Source organism: Camellia sinensis, chromosome 2 (assembly GCF_055761805.1).
Source record: "Camellia sinensis isolate YWXY chromosome 2, ASM5576180v1, whole genome shotgun sequence".
Taxonomy (NCBI): Eukaryota; Viridiplantae; Streptophyta; class Magnoliopsida; order Ericales; family Theaceae; genus Camellia; species Camellia sinensis.
Window position 1 is genome coordinate 160,837,756 of NC_138962.1, and position 17,221 is coordinate 160,854,976.

Genomic DNA, 17,221 nt, shown 5'->3' on the forward strand with positions numbered 1-17,221 from the left:
ATTATATAAATAATATCACATAGTGTTTCTAAAGTATCAAATAACTATTTGTTGTGAACAATATAATAAATCTTTAGCCAAAGAATATGTTAAAAAAAAAGAATACATTTTATAAATAACCAAAAAAAAAAAAATCAAAACTGAGGAGGGGGCCGCGTGACCCACCTGGCCCTATGCTGCTTCTGCCTCTGAGTGTGAGACTCACAAATGTGAGTTTCATACTAATGTGAATATTTAGTAAAAGATTTAATAAAATTTTTAGAGTGTCTAATATTACTCATTGCTATTATATCAACACAAAATTATGTGACTCGCCTTCTTCATTAATTGCAACCGGTGCGGCGCACAACTTGTCCATGCTGTTCGCGATGCTAATAAGCTCTCCCAAAATTGAATTGAGTTTTTTAACTGAGGGAGAAATTTGATGGGTTGATTACATTTTTCATCTATAAAGTATTAGTTTGTGTCATTTGGTTGTTAATTTTTAAATTATGTCAATTCACTTTTTTTATTTTTTATATTGGTGTTAAGTTTTTATAATTGGCAATTCTAGTTGACAAAGTTCTTTTTAATTGTAATTTTATTCACTCTTATATTTTAAGTAAGAATGTGAGTGCGTAAATGCGAATCCAACTCAAATGCAGAGGAGTTCGTTATCAAGGTGGTTTGATTGCTCGAGTAGTCATTTATACGCTTGAGCGGTGAATGGAATCATTTAGTACTTTCGCAGAGCACTTGAACTTTTGGAAAGAAAGTTTTATCGCTTGAGCGGTGAAGTGTGCGCTTGAGCGGTCTTCGCAATTCAGTTTAATATAAAGTGCGCAAGTTGCTGTGTTTAGGGGTTGAACCATCCAGAATCTTATAGAGAAAGAAAAGATAAAGTGTTTTATATGGAAAATTGTTTTATATGAGTTTCCTTGGTGTATAAAAGGTAATCGATTGATCAACGTAATACAGGTTGTCAAACATTAGGGGCGTGTTTGGTAATCATTCCGTTTTCAGTTTTCAGTTTATATTTACAAAAATTTAAAAAGCTATTATAAAAACTTATTTGATAATTTTTTGGGTTTATTAATGGTTGTCTCAATTTATAAATTTGAGGAAAAAACGTAAACTCAAAAAATGAATTTACGTTTTTAGTTTTTAATTTTTTTTTTTTCAATTATTTTTTTAATTAATTTTTTTCAATTATTTTTTTTAATTATTTTTTTTTCAAATATTTTTTTTTTCAATTATAATGTATGTAATCCCATTGTCATAAATAAAAAAATAAATATAAATATTTTAGGCCTGAACAAACATTTTTTTTAGTTTATGTTTTTTATTTTTTTTAAACATTTTGTTCAAACCAAACACGTTTGTAATTTATGTTTTTCTAAAAATAAACAAAAACCAACTTATAAAATTTTTGTAAACATATAAACAAAAAACGTAAACGTTACCAAACGCTACCTAAGAGTTTGTTCTTATTATTTTGTTCACAAAAGAAAGAGGTGTTCTTCGGTGGATTCACTACAAGAAAATAGATTATTGGCGACTAAAAAATCACATTTCGTCGCTGAAAGTATAGCATTTGGCGACTAAAAATACATTAGTAGCCAAAAGTAAAGATTTTTGGCGACTAAAAAAATTTAGTAGCCAAAAGTATAGGTTTTGGCGACTAAAAATCTGTTTGGTCGCCGATATATGACTTTTAGCGACTAAAAAAATTTTAGTAGCCAAAAGTAAGGCCTTTTGGCAACTAAAAAAAATTTAGTAGCCAAAAGTGAGGCATTCGGCGACTAAAAATCTGTTTGGTCGCCAAAAGTGAGACTTTTACCGACTAAAAAAATTTTAGTAGCCAAAAGTAAGGCCCTTTGGCGACTAAAAAAAAATTTGTAGCCAAAAGTGAAGCATTCAGCGACTAAAAACATGTTTAGTAGCCAGAAGTGAGGCTTTTTTGGCGACTAAAAAGAAGTTTAGTCGCCAAAAGTGATAATTTTAGCACGAGAAATTTTTTTTTAACGACTAAAAAATAATTTGTAACCAAAAGTATAGAATTGACGACTAAAATTATGTTTAGTCGCCAAAAGTGGTCTCTTTCTTTTTTTTTGCTAAATAATTTATTTTTGCATAAATTATGTTCAATAAAAAATAATTATGTTTATATATATACTTTTATATTAATACGGGTCTAAGTACTATATAAATAATATATGTTGCATATATAATCATATGATGTTATGGAGGCGTAGTGGAAGGAATGTGTTGTATAAGATTTATGGTGTGAGAGGTTGATGGTTTGAATCTCTACAAGAGCATAGTGTTATAGCGACCCCGGTCTTTTCTCTTTAGATTATTGTATCCGGACTTAGGCTCCGTAGATCCTGTCATTACTTATTGGTTGTTGTTGTCTTTTAATCTCTTTGTATTTGAAGAATAGGTTGTGTTGGACGGGTCTGTTACAGGTTGGTTGATTTTAGATGCCGATAGGTGATGCCCAGATTTTGGCCTTCACGCTCGAGCAGAAGTTTTAACGCTCGAGCGGTCCCTTCGTTGTTGCTTCTCCGCTCGAGCGGGAATTTTGACGCTCGAGCGGGATTTTCCATCTCCCAGTATTTTTCTCTGCAGTTCTTCCGCTCGAGCGGTAGTTTTTACGCTCGAGCGTGATCCCTTGTTTTTGCTCCTCCGCTCGAGCGGGGATTTTGACGCTCGAGCGGGTGCAGCGCCTGCAAAACTTCTGGAAGGGTGCAATCGACGCTCGAGCGGCTTTCTTCACGCTCGAGCATGATTCTGTGTCTTACGCTTGAGCGGGGCTTTCTACGCTCGAGCGTAGAGTCGACTACATCAGTCCGTGATTTCACTTTTCTGATCACTTTTTGACCTACTTTTCATCTCTTAACTTTTAAAAACCGCCCCTTGAGAGTTTCTCTCTCTACTCATACCTTCTCTCCAAGATTTGATCTATTTCCGGTGGTCTTCTACCCTAGTTCCTTTGGAAGAAAGGTAGAGCTTCGCGAGAGCTTTGTTTTAATCTGAGAAACTTGGGATTTGGAGCACGTGGGTCTTTGGTCTTCATCTCCGTCTTCTCCATTCGGGTTATTTTCTTCGAGGTAGGGATTTCCTACTCCATTCTATAAGTTTTGTTCTAAGTTTTAGTATTTGATGTGTTGGGGATACTTTGGTAATTTTGGGAAAAACCCTAGTTGTGTTAATTAATTAATTTGTATAATTAATTTAAGGAAATTGGGAAATTTGGTTAAATTCATGAAATTGAGGAATTCATTGATTAAATGGTGTGGTGGGATAATTTAAACCACTCGCCTAGTGAATTGTTGTTATATTTATTTCCAGTCTAGAAATAACTGTTTTGGGCTATCGGTGGAGGATAGTCGTGGTTGTTGTAGACATTGCATGTGGATTAGGAATAACTGAAACTAATCACATTGGTTAAGTCATTAATTTTGACTATTGCATTAATACAGAAAATACGTGTATTGTTTGAGCATTGCATTTGCATACATTGTTTTGTGTGGGAGGAGATAGGGGATGTACTCCACGGTTTAGGGGAAGATAGGGGATGGACCTCTAAACCGGATTTTTGTTTGGGAGGAGATAGGGGATGGACTCCATTAGCACCATTTTTATGTGTGCTTATTATATTGAAGTGTTTTTACATGATTATTGATACAGCACTAAAATGTGTATCAAATGGGAAGTATGAAGTGTTTTGATATGAGCATGAGTCTCATTTGTTTTGTTGATATTGGAAGTAATGTGAATATGATATATATATTTCACTGTTGTAAGTTTGGCCAGGTTCTGAGCCATGTTGATAATAATGGAAAGTGAAATGTGTCTTAGACATTAGTGTCATGAGACTGTATAATGGTAAAATTGGTTATCTTAGTTAACCATCTATTGAATGCTATAGCTTTAATCAATGCTTATATTTGGTTTAGTATTTTTCTACTGGGCTGTGGCTCACCCTTTATGGGAACATCATTTTCAGGTTCAGGTGATAAGCTACCTCCACGGACTTAGCCTGGAAGGATATGGTGTTTGGGATTTTGAAGACTTGTCTTTAGTTATATGTTTTATTTTGTTATTTTTGAGATTTCATGTAAACATTCAAGCCTAGGGCTTAACTTGTAAATGAGTTAGTACTCATCCTTTTTGTGTCCAAGTGTTAGCTTGGAAAGATGTAAGCCCTTAGGGCATTTATTTTGATATTGCAGGATGTTACATGTGATGTCTTTCAATAAGAATACTCTGATGAATAACTCAAATGATTCAGTTTCTTGTATAAATGCATGTTAATGTTATGGTTGTTATGGGTTTATTTTGAGGGCGTGACAACTTGGTATCAGAGCGTACCGGGTTCGAATACTTTGGGTACGTGGGAAGTGATTAGTATCACAATGGGTTCGTCTCGCTTGATAGAGACTTAGATGTACTGTTATGTGTTTATATGATAGCATGTTTATGTGATTATGTGGGTATGGAACGTAGTTTCTAGGATGTTAATTGGACCCTTGAGTTTCTAGTAGTCTTGTTGGAAAGGCACTTGATCAATGCTGTTTCCAACCGGAACTATAGTAACGCTTCGGGACTATTATTATCCAGGAATGAAATTCGTAGGTGCTTATGTGATTATGTGCTTACGTGGAATGAATTATTTTTGTCCAATGCATTAGGACGCGAGTGTTTAGTCTCGGCACATTTATTAATGTGCTAACGTCTTTGTTTGTTTCCTTTATTAGGATGTCAGGGCGAGGACGAGGACGCGGTAGGCGTGGTAGGCCGGGTAGGCAGGAGGTACCGGTGCCAGAGGAGATTCCGGCAGTTCATGAGGGAATTGGCCAGGCCAATGTGGCCGAGCCAATAGGCCAGCAGGCTATGGGCGCTTTAGCCCGAGAGATAGCAGGGGCATTCAGGGAGTCAGTAGGCATTCTTAGGGCTGAGAATCAAGCCCAGGTTGTTGCTGCGGATGCAGGACCTTCCTTTCTGAAGAGGGAGTTCTTCCGGTCTAATCCGGATGAATTTGTGGGTGATCCTAAAGAGCCGCTTAAGGCAGATGAATGGCTCGAACAGACAACGAAGACGTTTGAGATGCTTGGCATCGAAGATGAGGGGTTGAAGGTGACCTTGGCATCATTCCAGTTGAAGGGGGATGCGGGTCAGTGGTGGAAGTTCATTAAGGGGCGTATAGGAGGTACATGGGAGGCTTTTGTGAATGCTTTCCAGGAGAAGTTCTTATCTCCAGCAGTTAGGGAGAAGCTGAGAGACCAGTTCTGCCAGCTTAAGCAGTCGAGTTCTTCAGTGGCCGAGTTTGAGGCTGCATTTACTAGTTTATCCAGGTTTGCACCTGAATTGGTGGCGTCTGAGGAACGCCGTTGTATTGAGTTTGAGAGGAAGTTGAGGCGTGGCCTCAAGCTGAGGGTTGGGGGAACTATGATTCGGGATTATGGGCGTTTGGTTGATGCTGCAGCCCACATGGAAATCATGATGCAGGAGGAGGAGGAAGGACAGAAGGGCTCCAAGAGGAGTCAGGATGGTCAGAGTGATGGTAGGAGACAGAAGGGTTTTAATCCCCAACAGTCTCAGAGTAGCTTTTCTAGATCGACTTTTCCTGTGCCGAGTGCTAGTTCGGGGAAAGGCAGTCAGGGAGACATTACCTGTTTCAAGTGTGGCCAGCTGGGCCACAAGTCTCCAGTTTGTCCTCAGAGGGGAGGAGTTCAGAGAGCAGCATCATCTTCGGCTCGATCTCAGAGCCAGAGTCAGGGGAGAGGCCAGCCACTCTCGTGTTATCAGTGTGGTCAGCCAGGGCATATGAAGAGGTATTGCCCGCAGTTGGGTGGCACACCTGGTGCATCTGGTTTGAGGCAGATTCAGGGTCAACAGCCAGCTCAGTCGGGTCAGGCCTCGAGGGCCAATCAGGGGGCTTCATCGTCTCAGTCGGTGCAACAATCTTATGCTCCTAGGGGTGAGCAGGTTGATCAGAGGTCATCTGGGCGCGTGTATGCTGTTACCGCGCAGGATCTTGTACCGGCTCCATCTGTTGTGAGAGGTACTTTCTTGTTTTGCAACTCGGTTGCTAATGTTTTGATTGATACGGGTGCATCTCATTCCTTTGTGTCTGCTGCATTTGCATCTGTTTTGGAGTTGGAGTTAGCACCGTTAACATCTCCTATTTGTGTAGTGTCGCCTCTTGGGGGTGAATTGATTTTGAAACACGGTGTTAGGGGTTGTGATATAGAGGTTGATTACCATAGAATCCCATTTTCCTTTGTAGTTATGCCTATGAGAGGTTTCGATGTTATTTTGGGTATGGACTGGTTATCGTCATACCGGGCAGTTATTGATTGCTACCGCCAGAGAGTCACTTGTTGTACCGTGAATGGTGAGTGTTTTCATTTTCTGGGGGACCGTGTTGGTAGTGTTTTGCCACCGGGGTATGTTCCGCGAGGACGGAGTGAGCTTAGTGGGCTACTTGCTAACCTTTCGATTAGTGAGGACGGTGAGACTCAGATTGTGTTGCCAAGGGTGGTGTGTGAGTACTCGGACGTTTTTCCCGAGGATCTTGTTGGTTTGCCACCGCATCGAGAGATTGAATTCTCTATTGACTTAGTGCCCGGCACGGCGCCGATTTCTATGGCACCCTATCGTTTTGCCCCAGCTGAGTTAGTTGAGTTGAAGATCCAACTCCAGGAGTTGCTAGATAAAGGCTTTATACGTCCTAGTGTTTCGCCTTGGGGAGCACCGGCCCTCTTTGTTAAAAAGAAAGGTGGTGCTTTGAGACTTTGTATAGATTACCGGAAATTGAATCGGGCTACGGTTAAGAATAAATACCCTATGCCCCGTATAGATGATCTGTTCGATCAATTGAAAGGTTCTCGTTGTTTCTCGAAGATAGACTTGAGATCAGGTTATCATCAGTTGAGAGTCAGGGAGGAGGATATTCCTAAGACGGCATTCCGTACGCGGTATGGCCACTATGAGTTTTTGGTGATGCCGTTTGGGCTCACCAATGCACCGGCAGTATTTATGGATTTGATGAACCAGATATTCCGGGAATTTCTAGATCGTTTTGTAGTCGTCTTCGTGGACGACATCCTTATCTATTCACCTTCAGAGGAAGAGCACGAGGAACACTTGAGGGTGGTGCTTGATTTACTTAGAGCCCATCAGCTTTATGCTAAGTTTGGGAAGTGTGAGTTCTGGCTAGAGGAGGTGAAGTTCTTAGGCCATGTAGTTTCTAGGGAAGGGGTGTCTGTTGATACATCCAAGACAGAGGCAGTGCAAGATTGGGTACAGCCTAAGAGTGTGTTTGAGATCCGCAGTTTTCTGGGATTAGCTGGGTATTATCGCCGGTTTGTAAGAGATTTCTCCAGATTAGCTTCGCCTTTGACTAGATTGACTCGGAAGGGAGTCAAATTTGCTTGGAGTGAGACTTGTGAAAAGTCGTTCCAGGAGTTGAAAGTTAGACTGACCACTGCTCCAGTCTTGATTATTCCGGAGAGAGGGTTGGGTTATGCAGTCTATTGTGACGCCTCACGAGAGGGTCTTGGTTGTGTGTTGATGCAAGAGGGGAAAGTGGTTGCCTATGGCTCACGTCAGTTGAAAGTTCACGAGAAGAATTACCCTACGCATGATTTAGAGTTAGCAGCTGTGATATTTGCCTTGAAGATTTGGAGACATTATCTTTACGGTGAGAGGTTCGAGGTATTCTCGGATCATAAGAGTCTGAAATATCTGTTCACACAGAAAGACTTGAACTTGAGGCAGAGGAGGTGGATGGAATTTATTGAGGATTATGACTTTGAATTGCATTATCATCCGGGAAAGGCCAATGTGGTGGCCGACGCCCTTAGCAGGAAACCTGTTGGTGACATAGCTGGTATAGCCATCCGAGAGTGGGAGATGTTAGGTGCACTTGGAGAGTTTGATTTGCTTCTGGGCGAATCCGTTGAGGCTGCGGCCTTGTTTTCTGTTGTTGCGCAACCTACACTTGTGACTCGAGTGTTAGAGGCTCAGAGGGGCGACCTTGAGGTAGAATCCCTTCGTGAGAAGATTTCTGGTGGGAAGGTTGAGAAAGGTTTGACGGTGTATCCCGACCTGAGTGTGAGATACCGAGACCGTCTGTTTGTGCCGGAGTCTCATCGAGAGGAGGTACTCCGAGAGTTTCATCATTCACGCCTTGCGGTGCATCCGGGAGGTACTAAGATGTATCGGGATTTGGGTCGCCAGTTTTGGTGGCGGGGTATGAAGAGAGATGTGGCAGCTTTCGTATCTAAGTGCCTTACTTGTCAGCAAGTGAAGGCCGAACATCAGAGGCCAGCGGGTTTGTTGCAACCCTTGCCTATTGCCGAGTGGAAGTGGGAGCATGTCACTATGGACTTCGTTGTAGGTCTTCCGAGGACTCAGCGGGGCAGTGATGCTATTTGGGTGGTTGTAGACCGGTTGACTAAGTCGGCGCACTTCATTCCTATGCGCGTTAGAGATTCAGTAGATCATCTTGCCGACTTGTATATTCGGGACATAGTGAGGTTGCACGGGGTTCCAGTGACGATCGTCTCCGATAGGGACCCTCGTTTTACTGCCAGATTATGGCAGAGCTTGCAGAGCGCCTTAGGTACTAAGTTGACCTTTAGCACAGCTTATCATCCTCAGACTGATGGGCAGTCCGAGCGTACTATTCAGATCCTTGAAGATATGCTTCGGGGTTGTGTTCTTGACTTTAGCGGGTCGTGGGAGAGGCACTTGCCATTAGTGGAATTTGCCTACAACAACAGCTTCCAGTCTAGTATCGGTATGGCACCGTTTGAGGCCTTATACGGCCGACCGTGTAGGTCTCCTGTTTGTTGGGCCGAGGTGGGTGATGCATCTCTGTTGGGTCCGGAGTTAGTGAGGGAAACGACGGAGAAGGTTGAGCTTATCCGTAAGAGGCTTGTTACAGCCCAGAGTCGTCAGAAATCTTATGCCGACCGTAGGAGGAGACCTTTGGTGTTTGAGGTGAGTGATCATGTCTTTTTGAAAATATCACCAAGACGGGGATTGATGAGGTTTGGGAAGAGCGGGAAGTTGTCCCCTCGATTCATTGGTCCTTTTGAGATCCTTGAGAGGATTGGCGAGGCTGCTTATCGTTTAGCTTTACCACCGCAGTTGTCCGGAGTACATGACGTGTTTCATGTGAGTATGCTTCGGAAGTATGAACCGGATCCATCACATGTATTGGATTGGACCGATTTAGTAGTTGACGAGGATGTCTCGTATGAGGAGAGACCGGTTAGAGTTTTGGATAAGCGGGATCAAGTCTTGCGAGGCAAGACCATTTCTTTGGTTAAAGTTTTGTGGAAACATCATGGTGTGGAGGAAGCCACTTGGGAACGTGAGTTGGAAGTCCGCGAAAAATATCCGGACATGTTTATTGATTTGTAATCTTGTAGTTAGATTTTGTAATATTGTCAAACTTTAAAGCTTTTTATATATGTCTTAAGCTGTAAAACATTTAGAATGTTTTGGTTGATGGAAATATTTTGGAACTTGCCTCGAAATGGAAGTTTAATGGAACATTGTATATGTTGAATATATTGAAAATCCTTGAAATTGAAAGAAAATTGCATAGTGTTAATGCAGGTTGAAATATATGTTTGTTTCGCATACTGTGGCATGCCTCTTAGTTAAGGGATGGAATGGCCGATGTTGGGTCAAGTTGTTTATTATTGAGTTAACATATTGTTGGAATTTGAGAAAACTTGTTTTTTAAAAAAACCTTGTGCTTAATTTCGGGGACGAAATTCTTTTAAGGGGGGGAGGTTATAGCGACCCCGGTCTTTTCTCTTTAGATTATTGTATCCGGACTTAGGCTCCGTAGATCCTGTCATTACTTATTGGTTGTTGTTGTCTTTTAATCTCTTTGTATTTGAAGAATAGGTTGTGTTGGACGGGTCTGTTACAGGTTGGTTGATATTAGATGCCGATAGGTGATGCCCAGATTTTGGCCTTCACGCTCGAGCGGAAGTTTTAACGCTCGAGCGGTCCCTTCGTTGTTGCTTCTCCGCTCGAGCGGGAATTTTGACGCTCGAGCGGGATTTTCCATCTCCCAGTATTTTTCTCTGCAGTTCTTCCGCTCGAGCGGTAGTTTTTACGCTCGAGCGTGATCCCTTGTTTTTGCTCCTCCGCTCGAGCGGGGAGTTTGACGCTCGAGCGGGTGCAGCGCCTGCAAAACTTCTGGAAGGGTGCAATCGACGCTCGAGCGGCTTTCTTCACGCTCGAGCATGATTCTGTGTCTTACGCTCGAGCGGGGCTTTCTACGCTCGAGCGTAGAGTCGACTACATCAGTCCGTGATTTCACTTTTCTGATCACTTTTTGACCTACTTTTCATCTCTTAACTTTTAAAAACCGCCCCTTGAGAGTTTCTCTCTCTACTCATACCTTCTCTCCAAGATTTGATCTATTTCCGGTGGTCTTCTACCCTAGTTCCTTTGGAAGAAAGGTAGAGCTTCGCGAGAGCTTTGTTTTAATCTGAGAAACTTGGGATTTGGAGCACGTGGGTCTTTGGTCTTCATCTCCGTCTTCTCCATTCGGGTTATTTTCTTCGAGGTAGGGATTTCCTACTCCATTCTATAAGTTTTGTTCTAAGTTTTAGTATTTGATGTGTTGGGGATACTTTGGTAATTTTGGGAAAAACCCTAGTTGTGTTAATTAATTAATTTGTATAATTAATTTAAGGAAATTGGGGAATTTGGTTAAATTCATGAAATTGAGGAATTCATTGATTAAATGGTGTGGTGGGATAATTTAAACCACTCGCCTAGTGAATTGTTGTTATATTTATTTCCAGTCTAGAAATAACTGTTTTGGGCTATCGGTGGAGGATAGTCGTGGTTGTTGTAGACATTGCATGTGGATTAGGAATAACTGAAACTAATCACATTGGTTAAGTCATTAATTTTGACTATTGCATTAATACAGAAAATACGTGTATTGTTTGAGCATTGCATTTGCATACATTGTTTTGTGTGGGAGGAGATAGGGGATGTACTCCACGGTTTAGGGGAAGATAGGGGATGGACCTCTAAACCGGATTTTTGTTTGGGAGGAGATAGGGGATGGACTCCATTAGCACCATTTTTATGTGTGCTTATTATATTGAAGTGTTTTTACATGATTATTGATACAGCACTAAAATGTGTATCAAATGGGAAGTATGAAGTGTTTTGATATGAGCATGAGTCTCATTTGTTTTGTTGATATTGGAAGTAATGTGAATATGATATATATATTTCACTGTTGTAAGTTTGGCCAGGTTCTGAGCCATGTTGATAATAATGGAAAGTGAAATGTGTCTTAGACATTAGTGTCATGAGACTGTATAATGGTAAAATTGGTTATCTTAGTTAACCATCTATTGAATGCTATAGCTTTAATCAATGCTTATATTTGGTTTAGTATTTTTCTACTGGGCTGTGGCTCACCCTTTATGGGAACATCATTTTCAGGTTCAGGTGATAAGCTACCTCCACGGACTTAGCCTGGAAGGATATGGTGTTTGGGATTTTGAAGACTTGTCTTTAGTTATATGTTTTATTTTGTTATTTTTGAGATTTCATGTAAACATTCAAGCCTAGGGCTTAACTTGTAAATGAGTTAGTACTCATCCTTTTTGTGTCCAAGTGTTAGCTTGGAAAGATGTAAGCCCTTAGGGCATTTATTTTGATATTGCAGGATGTTACATGTGATGTCTTTCAATAAGAATACTCTGATGAATAACTCAAATGATTCAGTTTCTTGTATAAATGCATGTTAATGTTATGGTTGTTATGGGTTTATTTTGAGGGCGTGACAGTGTAATTTTTTTTTTTCGGAATGAGCTTTTGGCGACTAAATCTGTTTGGTCGCCGATTCCTTAAGTATTGGCGACTAAAACATTAGTCGATAAATGTATAATTTTAAAAAATATAATTGACTATTGGCGACTAAAAATTTAGTCGCCAAATGTATAATTAAAAAAATATAATTGACTATTGGCGACCAAAGTTTTAGTCACTAAAGACTTGCTTTTTGGCGACTAAAAGTTTTTTAGTCGCCAATACCTTTTCCGACCGTTTTCCAGCGACCAAACCGACGACTAAAAAATTTAGTTGGGGAAACTTAAAAACCGACTTTTGGCGACTAAAAATTGAATTTTGGCGACTAAAAATTTAGTCGCCAAATGTGTTTTTTCTTGTAGTGATTCCGAGGAATTTGGGATTGAAGTTTGGGTAGATTTTGGAGTGACTCGTCGTCGTGGATTCGAGATTGGTGTTGTGGATTTAACGTTGGGTAAGACAATTTCAAAGTGAAGATGATGGTGGAAGAGACACATCGGGGTTGGTTCAATTTGGACATAAATTCACTAATTAATTGAGGGTACAATTGTTGATTTCTTTTTGTCTTCTTAGTGAATTGTTTTGTGGTGTTGACATGTGATTTTTTATCACAATTAGAGGGTGCTCCAATTGTAATTTTTTTCACGTTAAATCGTTGTGTCGATTTGTTCTTGATTGTTTAATTGAGATTGTTATTCATTATTTAAAATTGAAATATAATCATAAGTCAATATCTTAGAGGTTTTAGATTCTTCAATTGCTGTCAATTTAGTTTCTAATGTATAAAAAATATTTCAATTTGGTATTTAATGCTTTAAATTGTATCAATTTGATCCTTAATATATACAAAGTGTTTATGCTTGATCCTCGAATTTATACTTTTGGAATCAGCCTAAAGAACCTTGCCCAGCACACCATTTCCGATGATCTAAAGAAAAAGAAATATACAAACAAAGTGCTTCGATTTTACCCCCACAACCAAATTCTGTCAATAGATATTGCTAAAGTCAATAGTAAATACTCCCTCCGTCCCATAATATTAGTCCCTTATTCCATTTTTCATTGTCCCAAAATATTAGTCCATCTTTAAAAATCAAGTACAAAAATAATATAAATTTCTCATTTTGCCCTTCTTTTAAATTCATAAATAATATAAAAAGTACAATTATGACATTGATATTTCCAAAAAAGTGTACTATCAAAGGGTAATTTTGGAAAATCAAATTTTTAAAAGTACAATAATTGTACTATCAAAAAAAGTTGGATTCCCCAAAAGGGACCATTATTTTGGGACGGAGGGAGTATGTAGTTTGCTATATCAAAATGATATATTTCACATACTTCAGAGGTTAAAATTGTAATTTTCTCAGTGAGCCTTCACTAAAATGGCACATATCACATATTTTTGAGACTAAAGGTGTAAATTTTTTAAGTGAGTTTTAGATTTATCACTGATTTTGATGACATTTATTAATGGATTTAAATTAGTGGATTAAATTCAAACATTTGTTATACAATAGGATCAAATTGACACAATTTGAATATTAGGAAATCAATTGAAACATTAGGATTAAAATTGACACAATTTAAACATTAGAAGATCAAAATAACACAAATCTCATATTTTGGGACAAAAAATGTAATTAACCCAAAATTGATATACAAAATTTATATACTTACTGAATTTTTATATCAAAATTATGATAATAAAAATAATGCTATATAGTGACAATTATGAAAGTATGAAGGTAATATTAGATGCTTTTGTTTATTATAATTGGGAGCTTTATCTAGCACAGTACACAACACAACACAACACAACACAGCACAACACAATATACTCAAAATTAATTCAATTAATAAATTACATCATATTAATTTCATATCTTTCAAGCCTGCAGTCCACTAGTTCAAACAAAAGAAAAGTAATTTTTTATTATTTGATGACTAAATATTTATTTATTTTAGTTTAATTTAAGTACAAGAAAAATATCATATACATTTTACATCTAAGGGGAGGGGAGGAATGCCATGGTTTGATCCCATGACCTACTTAGCGGGTGTTGGAATGACCGACCATTGAGCTATGCCTATAACTCTTTTAGAAGACTTTTTGTCATAGCGGTAGTCTGAAAAAATAACTTGAAAAGTTATTAAAAAAATAAAATATGTAAATCATTTATAAATTATAGTGATATTTTCTTATTTTATCTATTTATTTATTTATTTTACTTCATAAGTTTTTCTCTTTTGTCATCCATCCATCTCTCTTGTAAATAATTTGTTCGTTTTTATTTTTTTTTTATCCTCGTAGGAGTTCATGGGCATATGCACAAGCCCAACCTTCTATTTTTTTTAAGGTTAATTATTAACTAATTTTATTAAATGAATTTAAATATTTATAAATCCTATTGATTTTTTGAATACGTGCTACAATACATATGTTACTTTCATTGGTTGTTTGGAATGATTTAAATAAGTGTACTTTTTCACTTTTTCTGAAATATAATGTGTTAAGAGGTGATGTGATTTAAATAAGATGATGTGATTTAAATAAGATAGTGACTTTTTAACTTTTTAACTTTTTTAAAACTTGTCAAACCATTCACTCATTATTATTTTTATATCATACTTTCTCTTTTTCTATCATTTCTCCGTATCACTTTTCATTTTTTCTTTTCTCTCTTTATACCATTTTCCTAGAGAGTCTCTCTCTTTCTCTACCATTTTTGTAGAGAGTTTCACACCACCACTGTTTACTACCACATCACCATACCACCACCGTCTACTGCCACCGTTGCTCCACCACCATTATCGTTATGCTGTCCACTCGCTATCGTCGCCATCACCGTCATCGTTCGATTGCCACTGCCGTTCACCAATCACCTCTACCACTGTAGATCTATATTTCGCCATCATCGATCTACACGTCACCCCCTCTTCCGTCGCTATCAACGTCGCACACTTCTCACCATCGTCTTCTTCCTTTGTTGTAATCATTGCTGACTTTTAAATCTAGCCACTTTCAATTCAAATCTTCACTAGTGACTTCAAATTTGACCATTTTGGACGCCGATCTAGCCATGACATAGTAATCGAAGCTCCTACCAATGAGATCGGGTCTGTGTGTATGTATGTGTGTATATATATTAATGGATCTCTATCAATTTGTTTGTGAAGATCTGGTTAAAATAGATCTGCTGTTTGTAAAATTGAAATATTAGTAAATAAATTTACACTAATAAATTTATCCGTCTTATATTTATGAATAATATTAGGGATTATGAAAAAAATATCATGAAATGCATATCTTTCATGAAATGCATATCTCTGCAGAGTCTGTTTCGCCGAGGAAGAGGACGAAGAGGGCCTCTAGAGCTTGAGATAGCTGGCGCTGATTCATATGTTTTGCTTAGTTTTGTTTTGCTAGTAGTGTAGCACATTGTACAGCTTTAGATGGTTTTATTTTTTTTTTAAAACTCGTACTCTTTTGTAAAAAGTGACCATGATCGGAATGGAAACAACTTTTTGATGAAAAAGTGTTACATTTTGCATCCTAAGTACCTCATAACATTGCATTGCATAAAAAACAAGGTTGATAGAAATTGAATACTGTGCATCGTATTGGCATTTTCTTAATCAGGTAATGAACCAACCAACACTTAACAAACAAAGTAAAACAACTCGATAAACAATGCAACAACTCGATAAGCAAAATAATACAAATACAACTCCATAAGCGAAACGAATACAACTCGATAAGTAAATTGAAATAACTCGATAAACAAATTGAAACAACATAAAAGCGACTCGACAAAACTTGCTAAAACAAGACAACCGAATGCACCAAGAACAAAACAAGACACAAGTTCTTAGCACTCTCAACACATAGATGAACCAAAGGACAAACCAGGAAGCCATCGGCCATAAACGGAGGCTGTCGGCCACCAGTGGTGGCTGATCGGTCGGCTACAAGCACTGGCCGATCGGCCATTAGTGCAAGAGGCCTCCAGATTACTGCCACCTATCTTTCGCTTGGTGCCTTATCTTCTACAAGAGTTTGGATTACTCTATATTTACACCTATCTTTCATGATCATTTTTATTATATTTTTTTTATGATGTCTAACATTACTCTATATTTATTTTGCATTTAAGTATGCTGATGTGTTTATGTGAATGAATAAACAAGTGAGTGTATGTAAGTGAGTCTGAGTGAAAGAGTGAGAGGGAGTAATTGATTAAGTGGTCTAGAAAAAATTGATGAATATAATCAATGATATACTTATCATTGATATTTATCATCTTCCCCTTACTTCCATTCTCTTATCACCACAAGATTTGATAAGGTGGTGAGAGTTTAGTGGAGAATGATGTTGTTTTTGCCCAAAAAAAATGGTCGGATAATTGTTGGAAGTCGGAGATGGTTGTTATTTGTTAAAGACAGTGGCCGTACATGGTTTGTGGTGATCAGAGATGGCGGTCGAACATGATTGCTGTAGGAGGGGTGTAGTATGGTGGTATTGATAATTGGAGGGCATTTAGATGTATTAATAAGTGAAAAAAAGGAATAGGACTTATATAAGTAATAAGTGTGATGAATACGATTGGCTTTAAATGCTCCTATTTTCTTATCCTTCATGGGGCTTATGGGTTGGACTTTCAAAATTTTTGTAAAAAGATTTAACAAATAGTAAGACTTGTTTGCCAATTTGGTTTTTTAGATAAAAAAGTTAAAAAGTAAAAAAAAAAGAAAAAAAGGCTTAAAAATTAAATAAGTCATTAAAAAAGTTAAAATGTCAAAAAACTACTAAAAATAAAAGTCAAATAGTAATTCACATTTTTTGATACAACTAAAAAAAAGTCATTACCAAACACATTGTTAACTTTTTTCACCTCATAAAAAACTAAAAGTTAAAAAGAACTAAAAAAGTCAATTTCCAAATGAGGCCTAATACTCCGTTTGGATGGGGGTGATTTGGTGAGAAATAGAACTCTTTTTTTTATGATTAGTTTATACGCGGCGCTGTGTTTGGTTGAAGGATTTGAGAAGTAATTTGAAAAGAAAAATGAAAAAAGTGTGTGAAATAGATGAAATATAGATATATTTTATTAACATTTCATCTACCTTTTCTTTTTCGCTTTTCAAATCATTTCTTAAATCTCTCAACCAAACACAATGTTAGTAATAAAATGGTGAGAAATAATGAGAAAGAGAACTCTTTTACTAAACCTATTTAATTTCTCATCAAAAGTGATGAAATTTGATGAGAAACAAGTTGATTATATTTATAATACTAAGATTGTTCATTAAAATACAAATGAAAAAAAAGAAATCTCATCTATATCCCTCTCACTTGTCTTATTTT